This window comes from Dreissena polymorpha, chromosome 16 (genome assembly GCF_020536995.1).
Source record: "Dreissena polymorpha isolate Duluth1 chromosome 16, UMN_Dpol_1.0, whole genome shotgun sequence".
NCBI lineage: Eukaryota > Metazoa > Mollusca > Bivalvia > Myida > Dreissenidae > Dreissena > Dreissena polymorpha.
In genome coordinates, this window is record NC_068370.1 from 40,633,251 (window position 1) to 40,638,649 (window position 5,399).

At 35.4% G+C, this 5,399-nt stretch overlaps 1 long non-coding RNA gene across 1 annotated transcript; it reads left to right on the top strand.

Annotated features, from left to right (window-relative positions):
- LOC127861475 (uncharacterized) lies at positions 1-4,102 on the top strand. Its single transcript, XR_008040237.1, has 2 exons — positions 1-430; positions 1,257-4,102. It is a non-coding gene; the product is annotated as an uncharacterized LOC127861475 (long non-coding RNA).
- The last annotated feature ends 1,297 nt before the right edge of the window (positions 4,103-5,399 follow it).

Here is a 5,399-nt window from a genome sequence, read left to right on the forward strand (position 1 = left end):
TGTACAATCATGTCCAAAATATGCCACCTTCAGGCAGCTGGGTTGGACATAATACATTGTGCAACCACAACAAACTACCTCTCTGATTTAAGTTAAATGTTGAAGCTGTCAAGTTCAAAAATGTTTTCCACAGATATAACACGTTGAATTTAAGTGTATGATAATACATGTGGTCTCTTTGAAACAGACAGATTTAATTTCGTGATCATTTATACTTCATTCAGACGTTGCTACCCGCTTATCTTTGTCCATTCCGGCGTCCTACATTAGAACTTCCGGTTTTCACGTGATGTTTGTAAACTTTGAGGGCCTATCTGTGACTCATGTACTGTGTTGAAATACTAAGTGCACGTTTAAGTATGCGGTTGATTTTATAATGGATATATTTTCGTAAGGTTGCCAACGTTGGCGCTTTAGACCTTTATAAATTGTAAGTACCGTTTTGTACTGCTACAATCCTTATTCATACATGTAATCATGTTTTAAAGGGGCCTTTTCACAGATTTGGGCATGTTTTGAAGTTTGTCATTAAATGCTTTATATTGATAAATGTAACATTAAATTTTAAAAGCTCCAGTACAAAATCAAAAATAAAATTAAAAAAGGGTAAAAAAAGTAACCCGCAGCAGGGCTCGAACAAGTGACCCCCGGAATCCTAAAGTAAAAACGCATAAGTCAACTGAGCTATCCTGCCAAGCATACTTAAAATGCGTACTTTTTACCTTATATAAGCAATCTTCGTAGTTTCACAAATTTAAACGACAACAGCAGAACTCACCAAATTATTCAATCGTTTTGCGTTGCAACGCTTTATACTTTTTAGGTTTTTAAATCGTCAAAAGATGCATATAATGGCTATATTAGACCATGGCAAATGTTCAGTAATACTGTTTCCTCACAAATATCATAACTAAACCGAAAATTTGCGAATCTGAAACATTTTTTTTTCAATTTTGTCAATTTACCGAACCGTGAAAAGATCCCTTTAATTCAAACATCCCTGTACATGTATATCGAATAAACGTCGCAATGTTCTATATTAATGCTCACAAGTTATGCAAGTTTGAATATATGTCATGTACAAAAATATAGATTTATGCATAATGGGTATGAACAAATGTAAAGTATATAAACACATTTATTTTGACAAATACGTAAAAAAGCTGTACTATAGTTTAAATATTTATTTCAAAGCAATATATTGTTTATGTACATGTATATGTTACATAAATGTATATACATTGCAATTATTTCAGATCTTTACCAACGTTAGTAAAATGGGAGAAGATGGAAGTGGTTCGCCATTGCTTCTGTTGATAATGGCGGTGGTCGCCCACCTGGCTCTTATTGCTATTGTTGTGTACTACGCGTGTTGTAGGAACGGGTGCACGTGCAAAATAACTATTCAAGACCATGCAGAGTCGTCGACGTCACCGGTTGTATCACTTTCAGACGGAGACAATTTGGTGGAAAGAGGACCCGTATCAAACTGGTGGCAGACGACGCTGTTAACTCGCGTGCGCGCGCATCTAACGCGCTCTCGGAATTCAACGGTAGATTCAGACGACGCGGAATCTCATCTGCCGCCGCCGTATGGTGACGTAATGACATTTTCGGCGTTAGTGGATGGCCATGACAACGACGGTGCGGACTTACCGAGCTACAACGAGTGTATAGAACGTGAGGTGAGATGGCAACGTAACCCACACACGGGAACATACGAACGCGAAAAGCCGCCAAAATACGAGGAGGTCGTTAATCATTGACGTCGCATACGTCAGAAGCAGTGCGCAATAATTCTTAATTAAACTAAATTGGGAATAAATACTTGATTGCAAAGATCTATTTATATCATAAATAAACGAATGTTCTATGTTTACCCCGATTCCGTTTGACGAGGTGTGAAACAACATCATTGAAATGATATCATCAGATTACAGATATATACTTGTAGGTAGGCCTACACATTCATCAATGTTGTAAGACACAATATAAAGTCTACGCATGCTACGTATTGCAATTGCTAAGAGATATTGTCACACTGTGCTATTGTATACAAGAACGTCTTTCATATTTGAGCCTTGTTCTGAGAAAAATGGGCTTAATACATGTGCGTAAAGTGTCATCCCAGATTAGCCTAATCAGGGACGACACTTTCCGCCTAAAGTTGATTTTCGGTAAGGAGGGACTACCTTGAAACTAAAAATACCATAAAAGCGGAAAGTGTCGTCCCTGATTAGCCTGTGCGGACTGCACAAGCTAATCTGGGACCACAATTTGCGCACATGCATTAAGCCCAGTTTTCTCAGAACACGACTCATTTAATCAAAAGTTGGTACACTTGATATTGCTTTACATGTAAACATCACCCCCAGGACACCTTAATAGATGTCTCGATGTCCGTCAACTAGAGAAGAACTAAATTGTGGTGTCTACGCAAATCACAATAGCACAATAATGGTAACAAGTTTTATTCAGTGTTGTGTGTATTTATTACAACACGAGGCAATAGAACTACTTAGTCAGTGCATACTAGGGAAAGGGACTCTGGTCATATGGTTTTCTATTGTTGTTACTGATTATTATCAACTAGCCCATGATACATGCATGCTGGAATTAGAGGACCGGTAATATTACCCGCTTATTAATAACCGCATACTGTTAAGCTACCACGTTGATTGTGTTTGTATTGTTATACATATGATATAGTTTAGAATTGATTCGTTCTGCTATGGCATCCGATACAGTTTGTTTTATTTGCAATGTTATACTGTTTATCAAATTTTGACAGTAACAGAGCATTGCCATAGGTGAAGCAAAGACCTATAAAATACATGTATTCTATAGGTCTTTGGGTCAAGTTAGATTGAGGCGGAAACAAACTACGCCTTCCCCACTCCACGAAAAATGTGTTGTTTTTGTCTAAGTTCAATTTTTTCAATATATGTGAATAAGGCTTACTTATAGCCAAAGTCCAATAAAATGTATTCTATAGATCTTTGCCAAGGCACATTTTTTATTTGATGAATTTGTTGAGTCAAATTTTGTAATTTTATTAAGAATGTTTTGTGTAGTTTGTCACTGTGGCTAAATTGCTCCTTTAAAATTATCTGCCGGCATTTATATCTAAAAAACAATTAGAGATACAGGGTAAGTGCAGAGTACAAGCGACATTGCTCTGCCTTCCATATTGTTAGAGTTATTTCCCTTTGTTGATATTTTTTAATTTTTATTTTTAAAATTTTAATTTTGCCCAGGGCATATCTTGAAAACTATGAGTCAACAACATGAAATTTCATAAGTGGATTGATGTCATCAAAGGGTAGTGCAATAGACAAGAACCATAACTCCTGCTTTTATGATTGCACATGCACAGTTATTGCCCTTTGTTAATTTGTATACTTGCATGTTCATCAATTTTGCAAATTATATGAGGTACCAACATTAAACTTAATAGGCAGGAAGCTTGCTTTAAGTGAAATTGTAGTACACAAGAATTGAAAAACGATATCCTTTACTTCCATGATTGCACAGTTGCACATCTACCTTATGTCTTTCAGGCACTACAGTGACAGTTCTAGTTTTCATTGGATGTATAATTGGTCATGCTTGTTTGTGTAACAGTTGTTCAAACACAGACGTTTAGCTGGAATGCCGTTAAGTTTTGATTGTACAGAGACTAATATTTTCATTGAATCGGTACTTTAAAAATTAAATGAACGCATTAAATTCACACAGTGTCCTGTAAATGCTAGAGAGCTATAGCATTTGATGGTTGGAATCAAATCACTTTTGTAACATTCTGAAAAGTAACATTCTGAAAACAATATTGTTAATTGTTGTCTCATGCCAATATACAATATCCACATGTCCTTTGAATACCAAGTAATACACTGTGATATACCAAATATGCTAATATGTGTTTGTGGTAGACTGCCGTTTGAGACATGACATTATCTTTTGCATTGGTGCATCAATCTCATATTATTGTTATCTGTAATTTGATGTAAATTTAAAATGCCTATTATAGTTTTGGTTATTCAGTTCATAAAATGTAGAACACATAGATACAAAGATCTAGATAAAACAGCCAAAAAGTTAAGTAGTGTTGTCATTTATATCAGTTGTTTCTAATGTGCAATAAGTCACATAGAAAAAAGATACAGTTCTTATATCAGCATAAGTATTCCATTGAACAGAAAGGAACACAAAAGATTGTGAGTTTAACAAAAGAGTTTATAACATGTGACATTTTTAACGTAATTCTGTACTATGCATGGTCTACTGCTAACAGGTGAGCCGTGTTCTGAGAAAACTGGGCATAATGCATGTGCGTAGTGTTGTCCCAGATTAGCCTGTGCAGTACGCACAGGCTATTCAGGGACGACACTTTCCACCGAAAATGGATTTTTTATATGAGGATACTTCATTTAAACAAAAAATGTCATAAAAGCAGAAATTGTCACCCCTGATTAGCCTGTGCGGATTGTACAGGCTACTTTGGGTGGACACTTAACGCACATGCATTATGCCCAATTTTCTCCGAACACGAGTCAAGTAATGATTGCGTTATTTGAGCCCCATTCTTGGAACGCTTGACTTAATGCATGTGTGTAAAGTCCATTCCCAGATAGGCTTGGACAGGCTGATCATTCTGTTGAGATTGAGAATCTACTGAGACGATTTAACAAATCTTTTACAATTGTAAAAGGCAACCTTTACTCAAAGGTAATGGGAATAAATGGGCACTTATTAAACAAAAATAAGTATTAACATTGTAAAGGTGAGTTAGTTATACCATTCAACTGAATTCAATGTAACCATTTATTAATTTCAACATTTTGATAATTGTCATGCGTTTTAAGCTGTTCTGTTATCTCAAGTAGAAATTAAAGTATATACAGCTTGTAACTGAAGATTATTGCTATTGAAAATGAATTCAAGAATGCACTTATCAACGAATCATTAATTGTGTAAATCTGCCATCAGTTGCTATTCAGTATTTGAATAATTAGCTTTCCCAATCAAGTAACCCTCATTATGGTGTAACTCTTGTTCAAATAAGGGTCTTCTTTCATTGTCTCTTTTCTTTCGAAAATGACACATGGTTGGCTTATATAGGCATATAGCAGCATCTTCTGATTATTCAAAATATTCAAGACAAGTTTAAATTTGTCGAAAAGAACAGCAGACATGAATCAGATGTACTTAAACTCCAATCTGCGTTGCAATTGGAGATTAAAGATTCATTATAAGAATACAATAATCATTTGCCCCAAGGAAAACATAATGGTAATCTTTTTTTCTGATACTTCACCTACAAGGGCTTTCTAAAAGTTTATTCTAGTTAACTATGAATGTACTAGGTTACATCTTCAAAGAAAAGTTGGAAACAAATA